Raw genomic sequence first — 8,532 nt, 5'->3', positions numbered from 1 at the left:
ACTTGATAGCTGGCCATCAACACCCCAATCAATCACTCAAAAGCCACACACAAACAAGCACCACATAAATACTACACATAAAATAGCCCTAAGAACATATTCAGCTAGAGAGAAGTTCCCTGAGGATGGGCTCCAGCCGAGTCTGAATGCTCAGAAGACTAAAATTCTACTCCAGGTAACCAACCCAGATTGGATCCTGCAACAACATTATCCTGGGATCATATATTTGCCTTCATTCACTGATTCCCTTCCAATTTTTGGCAATTGGAGGAATTGGAGAAGGATGTCCATGTGGCTGCTCTATAGTGGAACAGAGTTCAAGAGAAGAGGAAACAGATGAATTCTGCCAGCACATTGTTAAAGCTGACCAGATCATTACAATTGTTCAAAGTCAGAAAGAAATTGCTAGAAAGAAATTAATAAACTGTCTCTTCCCATAAAGAAGCCACTTATTTATAACAATATGCCAGTGTTTCCCATGATCACTAAAGCAAAGCATTTCTCCAGGAATGTATCTTCTAACATGTTTGATGAGCAAATGTCCCCATTTGTCAAATGGATTATATTGCAGGACACTTATCATGCCATTTAATCCCTGTATAATGTCACCCATGGTAATAATAACCCAAGAGTTAATATTCACTTTGAAGTCTCTGGGTTGAATAATATTCAGCCAGAAACAAGTGGTCAGGGAAATTACACCAATGTCCTTACTGTGTAGTAAGGGCTCAAATTAAATAAATCACATAGATTTTATACATCTCATGGCTCCAAAGTCAAAAGTGTTAAAGAATGGTCTATAATGGGATTAAATAGTAGCATTTTAGTCAGCTGAAATAGAGCAGAAGGATCCCAAGTGTGAAAGGAGAACATGACTAATAGTAGTACAACATATAACCAGAAAGTAAAATAAATTACATTTATTCCTCCATGTTAAATGTAACTACCACATCACAAGATCAAGGGACAGTTTGTAGTTTTGGGGTGGGTAGGTGGATGAAAAATTAGAAAGCAGGAAATTAGTGGTGATTTGATCAAGAAAGTCCTTAGAAAACAGAGCTATTTTGTAATGCATCTTCTGGTTTCCAGAAAATGTTCTTCTCCTTGAGGGAGACTTTCGTGTTTTGAGCCTTGATTTCAAGAATCATGATTAATTTAAGTCTCATTGATTTCAGCAAGTCTAATTATAACACAGTCACATGTTTTTGTTGTCTTCAATGTCCAGAAGAAATTCTCAGAAGCCTCATCCAACATCAAAGGTCAAAAGTGTCGATATTCTTTCTATGCTACCTCTTTGAAGTCCAACTTTAACATCCATAGAGCTTCAGAGGGAATATGATTGCCTGCATTATTCTGAGTATAGATTCAACATGGCATCTTAATCTCTTTTCAAAGGGTTTCATGAATGCTCTACCAAGGTAGAGCATTGCCTGTAGTGTCTTTCTTGACTGCTTGTTTGTTTACTGTTGATAGTTGATTCTGAAAGGCAGAAGCTATCGATCACGTTGATGTCTTCATTGGCACTTCTAAGATTGGTTGTTGCACCTATTGTGGGGCTGTACATAGATATTTGCCTAATCAACCAATCTCATATTTACATATTTACAATCCCATATGGGAAAATTAAAAAAAAAAACTTAATAAATTGCATTCTTCAAAAACCTTTTTGAATAGAAGTGGGGATGCCATTGTTGGAAAAAATATCCATCTGGTTCAGTTCCAAGCAGGGAGAAAGACCCTGGAAACATGGAGCCTGATTAGAAAGATGGTTTATTGATAGACAGGACCATGTGGGTTTGAGGTCCTAGGCAACTGACCACATGGAGTTGAGAGACAGAGAAGATTTATACCCTCCCTTGGGCTTTGCACTTGAGCTTTCTGTTCCTGTGCAAGAAATGTATTCTATTGGCTGTAGTCAGACTCCCATGGGGCCATGTGGGGTCATGTTGTCTGAACCAAGTTTGGTTGAAGCCTGGGCTGATGCAATATCCTTAGGAGATTGTGCCATGTAGTGAGATCTGTTGCTAGATGGGTTAATCCTTTTATCTCCTGGAGAATCATGTCTTAATCCCATTGCCCTGGATCTGGAGGTCTTTTGTCTTGTAGATAGGCTGGTCCAGTCTTTCTTAATGGGCATCAAATATCTACTGGAGGCAGGGAGCTGTTTTCTGTCTTTAAAACATATTTCTTCTTTTATCATCCAGGAAAATATAATATTCTGCCTTTTTAATATATCTCAAAACATTTCATTCTTCTAGGAGAAGGGTGGGTGCTAACTTTCTACACCATGTTGAGCTACTCTTCTAGGCATCATGATATTAACATTTAGAGACTGATAACTGAACATGATCCATATTTAATAAATATAATCTATTTTTAGAAGTCTATACTAGACTTTGAAAATAATACCTGTTCTATGAGCCAACCCCTTATAAGTAGAGAGAGGAAGAAAAAGATACCTAATCATCCCCATCCATCTGCAATTTGTAGTTCTATAATATCTGGAGGTTATGATTCTTCTGCCTGTCTCCAGGAAGGAAATTAACTTGAAGTGAGAGACAAATGTCAAAGGGGTTAATGAATGTTCAGCGTGTGACCACTTCCATCCCTACAAATTTTTAGCCACTTCCCAGAAGAGATTTCCAAAACACATTGCAATTTCTTGGGAGGCTTGGATGATAATTTGATATTTTTTTTGGTCTCTATGTCTATCTGGAAACTAGTTTTCTTTGCTTTACTGGAGATCAGTGGGGCGAGGTTCTCCCTCCTTAAAATGCAGCGAGAAGGGTAGAGAAAATTTATCCTTGGCAACTGAGATAAGAAACGTTTTCCCACCAGCAAAGCATGAACATGTGCTTTGTTTGCAAATGGGAGCATTCAAGAAAGATAAGGGACCTATCTGGCAGTTCCCAATATCGTGGTTGAACAAATAGATAAGTTCTCTTTTCATTCTATGTTGTTAACGGCTTAGTGATTTCAAGCCTTTCTCTCATCAAATATATGAATTTTTAATCCTTTAATTGCATGTCATTCTAAATGCCCTGTGTATTTTTGTATTTATCCAGTTCTGTTGTAACAGGTAAATGCTTTCTTCAGAAAGCATGCTTTTGCTAAAAGGTATTGTTAATTTTCTTCCCACCATCCTCTTGCAAAGGGAGGAACAATAGAACTGTCTGTTTTTGCTGATGAATGCAAAAATTGAGGCGGGGCAGAGTGAACTGTCTCCCATGACTTCTCCATTCAGAGTAAGCTTCAGATTAAAGAAAGGAAAAAACCTGTAAGAAAAGTAAGATTTTATTCTCCTGCTCTTGCAGTTAAAATTGCATGCATAACAAAGAAAGAGAAGGGGAAGGGGAAGAAGAGGAAGGGAAAGAACTCCATTGATATTTCTTAAATAAATATTCAACAGATCCAGAGGTCAAGTTTACTTGAAAGACTCGTGTTGTTGAAGGGATTCCTTTTCTCATTTTGAAAAGAGTGAGAAAAACATATGTCCTGGTTAATTATTTCAGAAATGCCCGTATATCTCTGAACCTCATCTATTTTCCTCAGCATTGTCATTCCAAAGATGTGGTTCCTGAGAACTTCTTTATTCAGCTGGAATCTCCAAGTGCTTCAACGACCCTCTAAAAGGATGAAAATGACCAGCTGTCTGCAAGGAATATAAATCCTTCCATTCCCCGCTATCCTGTCAGAGCTGAAGAAGCTTCTTGAATGAGAAGTGAAACGTCTCCAAAAGAAAAAACAAGAAAGTCCAGTTGCCTTCTGAAAAAAGCACCTTTGGGGCTCAGCTGGAATAGTTTCTTCACATAATTGGGTCCAGGGGAATTTTCCCTTTAAATTCACACTTGGCTTTGCGATTATTTTTCATTGGGAAGATGGGTCCTGAGAAATATATTTGAAAAACTTTACAGATTTGGGGACCTCTTTGGGAAACCCATTTCTGAAATTACTTGTTTTATTTTCCCCATCTGAAAACAGATCTCCATGCAGTTCTTTTCCCAGGTATTTCCAAAATATCTTGTATTTTGTTTATATGTGTGGCTTATACCATTATTCATCTCTCATTTTTTACGACTTTGTAATTGAGGGTAGAGCTGTGGTGACCGAATGGAGCTGAGCATTTACTGGCCAGATGCCCTCCCTGACACCATGTGGAGTTCACAGCAGATTTTTTTTCTTTATGTCCTAAATAGGGAAACATCTGTCACTGCCTAGGATTGAACTTTAACCTTCCAAGTGGGAGGTGAGAGTCTTCACCATTAGGCCACCATGCCACTCGATTATTCATCTCTCACTATGCCTCAGAATGAAGGTAGGTCTGAGAAATAATGGCCAAATCACTAACTTGTGACTTGCTAGTGCAACAATTCACATTTTATCAGAGGCAGCAATATTCTTTTTACAATATTTATTAGTACAATGTTTTCTCAACATCAGCAACTTTAAGAGGCGTGGACCTCAACTCCTAGCACACTGGCTGGGGAATTCTGTGAGTTGAAGTCCACATCTCTTAAAATTGCTGAGGTTGAGAAACGTTGCATTTGTATAACAAAACCACTCAGGTAAAACATCACACTCTATCAGTTAAATCACACTTGGAGCTGTGGCATGTTTATTTATGGCTCACAATTGGATGGCTTGACATAGTACCCTAAGTCATAAACCATGGTTTGCAAATGATGTACTAATTTATAAATTGCACAACAAACTGCACTATAGTTTAAGGTGGTATTGGAATCCCGTATCAGAGTTATAAGAATATAAAGACACATTATCAACTTTGATGGAAGAAGGTAAAGAGGCAAAGAGAAATGAAAATTGCAGCCAAATAACTTTCATCCTTAATTATACCGTTAATATATGGACACTCTTTCTGTCCCTTTCTGTATTCTTAGCAATAATTTCTAAGCAACTCACCAAATTGAAATGTTGAATGCATTAAGGAAAAAAATTGTTTGCTTAAGCATGCTAGTTTTTCAGCTCAAGAGTCAATGGATGTTTCATCCTGGCTAATATACAATATGACATGGCTGAACAGGTACAGAAGATATTAATGGATTTGAATTAAAGTGCAAGGTAAATATAATTTTCCAATATTATATGGATGAGGCAAGCATTGCACTGGAATCTAAATTTGTTTTTTTTTTAATGCTGTCATAAATTTTATTTTTGTAAGGAGCTTAGGCAAAATCTGTTTCAGGTCAATTTTCCCCTCCCTGAATTATTGATTGGAGAGTGTGGTTATATATCTTCTCATTCCAAAGAGGACTGGTGATAATTTTGTTTAATTGTACAACTATTTCTGCCGTCGTTCTGTGACCAGATCAATGCTTTGCTATGTTCTTCAGAAAGGCAGAAGAACCCCAAGTCTGGTCCAACCTTTGGCCCTGTAGTCTAGTACAGGTAGTCCTGGACTTACGACTACAATTGAGCCCAAAATTTCTGTTGCTAAATGGAACATTTATTAAGTGAGTTTTGCCCCATGTTGCCATCTTTCTTGCCACAGTTGTTAAATGAATCACTGCAGCTGTTAAGCTAGTAATATGGTTAAGTGAATTTGGCTGGACATCTCTGGGCAGATCTTCCTCCAAGCGCATGGTCCAACAGAGAAATGAGTGGCTAAAGGAGACAATTGGATCAAATTCCTTCAAATGTATTACGTCTCCAACATACAAAGAAAACAGTCAACCTTTTTCAAACATCTGTTGAGGAATCCCATAACTTCCCCCTCCCAAATTTAACAAAAGGCTCTTTTGTTAAATTAACCTAGTTTTGAAATCACACACAACATATTGAATATGTTCAGTAAATTAATTAATTAAATAAATTTAGCAGAGCCTGGGGCCATTGATTGTGTAATCCACTGGTTCTCAACCTTTTCTTCACCATGGACTCCCTTAAATACCTTTTGTGGCTATGGATCATGGCCACAGGCCCCCCAACATTTAACTCAAGATTTAAAACATAACATTTCTTCAAGTGATGACATCATGGGCCCCCGGGGTCTATGGACCGCGAGTGTTGTGGTTTGTCGGCAGCAGGTACGGATGGCTGAAGTCTTGGAGAGCAAGGACTCAGATGAGGGGCCTGTGTGTGAGGCAGGGATGGGGCCAAGACCATCAGGGAGTGGAATGCTGCCTTTGGAGATTGTGGAGGCTGGCAGCAGTGATGAAGAGGACCCCGAGGAGCCTGTGCCCAGTGCACATGTGCGCAGGGCTGCTCAAAGGAAAGAGCAGCTGCAGCAGCATGGGCAACTCGGAGTAAGGCTGCAAGGTGATGGCCCCTCCCTTAAAAGATAAAAGCCAGCCTGAGAGACCGGTATTCTTTGCAGGAAGCAAAGAAGTTCTTGCACTTCAAGCCTTGTGGACATTCGGACTATCTTGGTTTGTGTTTGAAGACTTTTTGTTTTGAATATTTCTTGGCAACTTAATCTAGTGTTCTTGGCAACCTTGCACCACCTTGGCAAGGCTTGTTTTTGTCAGAGATAATTAATTTGAAACAGCCTTTTAACCATGAAGGAACAGAATTCGTAAAGAATCATTAAAAGGTTTTTCTGTTACCTCTGTTTCGTGTTTGTTTCCTTGGAACAAGGTTTGGGTCAGAAGAACAGGTTCAGAACCACTGGTGTAATCTATAAATTCAGAATTCTCCATTTTCAAATGTCTTTGTCAGCTTTGGAAGCCATATTGAGAACAGACGCTTCCACACTACCACATTCTTGAGCCTGGGAAAATGGGAGGGGGGAAGTTCTTGGAGTGTATGTGGTTAGACATAATAGCATTCTTCTTCTAAGTCAAGGTCATGTTATTTCTGCACCTGGTTGAGAGGACATCTCAAGTTGGGACGGATGGTGATTGGGGCATGTGATGTGATGATGGGTGCAGGGGGTGGATTTGTAGTTTTTATTTATTGCAAGGAAACCTGGAACTTTCAGATTCGGGATTCCCCAGATGTGCCAATTTACTACCAAAATAAAACAGAACTTTTGAGAAGATGTCTGTTTTGGAGTTATTGTTTGGAGTGGAGGTTTTCTGGAACACTGACAGTCTAATATGTTTCTCCCCTCACCTTAAAGTTTAAAAGCTTTTCCAATTGCAGGTAATATTGAATTGGTGATTTAGCTTTTATTGTTTTTTTTTTTTAAAAAACTTCCCCCATGCATTCAATGATGCAGAGATTGCTAAAAGAAGGATTTAAGAGATGTTTTAGTTGCATATCGTGCTATGCAGCTGTTATGTAAATATAATTTACATAATATTCCTCCTGCAATCTTTTAAAGGTCTTTAAACTACCATTAATAATTAACCAATTAAAGGTAATTATCCCATTTTCCACCCAGGTTTTTCAGGGGGGAAAAAATCCTCATCATTTTTAAATGTATGTTCCAGATTGTCAATTTTACATGGGGATTCAAATCAAATTTGTTTTACCCAATGATGCCTAATTGCAGTGTTTCTCATATAATTGAATTCCTCCTATAAAGTATACGTAAAATGAAATACCTTCTTAGATTTCAAGGGTGACACATTAGGCCTTCTTTTACCCCTACCCAATTCAACCAAGGTGAAAACAAATTATGGAATCTTTTGCCGAACAACTTCAATTCTGTAACTGAGGTGGTTAAAACCCATGAAAGTGTACATCACAGGGACCCAGTTTAGAGAAGGAAACACTTTGAAGAAGGGAGAAGAGAAAACGATTAACTTTATGGGAACAGGCAATTACATCTAAATGTATTTAATTTAATTTTGATTACCTTGAAATGCAATTCAAGTTTTAGTTTTCGCCAATTATTTTTGGACAGAGAGGCTAGCTAGATTTAAAGCTGTTCTGAATACGCCTGGACTAGTGCAACACACTCTATGTGGGGCTACCCTTGAAGAGTATTTGGAAGCCAAAACCGGTGTGTGCATTTCTTGGGGGCCCTAGATTGGCCCTGTGACACTGCTGTTCAGCAAGCTGCATTGGCTTCCAGTTTGCTTCTGGGTGCAATTCAAGCTGTTGATTATCATCACCTTTAAAGCCCTTCATGGCATGGATCCAGGCTATCTGAGGAAACATCTCATTCCAATGGGATTGGTCTGACTCACCCATGATGGCAAAAAGGGCATGCTGTGGACTCCATCGGTCAAGGATTTTCAGCTGGCAGGGTCCAGGAGAAGAGCTGTTTCTGCCATGTCTTCTGTCCTTTGGAACACTGTACTCTTCCTCCCCCAAAGTGAGATCTGCTTCTATCCTCTTGACCTTCCATAAGGACATGAAGACCCATCTCTGCCAGTTGGCCTGGGCCCCCAATGAGGATACACCACTCTGTAGGTAACTATCAGTAAGAGAAGGCCCCACTTCTCCTCATGTACTTCATGGTCCCTTCTCCCCCCCACCATCTTTTAAGGGTAAATTATTATTTTGTTACAGTCAGCCAGATGTTCAGACTGGATTTGGCACTTTTGTCTGCTATTGAGTCCTTCCGAAGAACTGGGAAAGGTTGATATTAATGTTTGATGTTGTTACAGATATCGTCAAAGGATG

This window comes from Notechis scutatus, chromosome 8 (genome assembly GCF_049901735.1).
Source record: "Notechis scutatus isolate UNSWTSFEM ecotype Mainland chromosome 8, rNotScu1.2, whole genome shotgun sequence".
NCBI classification, from domain to species: Eukaryota; Metazoa; Chordata; class Lepidosauria; order Squamata; family Elapidae; genus Notechis; species Notechis scutatus.
Note: the sequence above shows the minus strand (reverse complement) of the source record.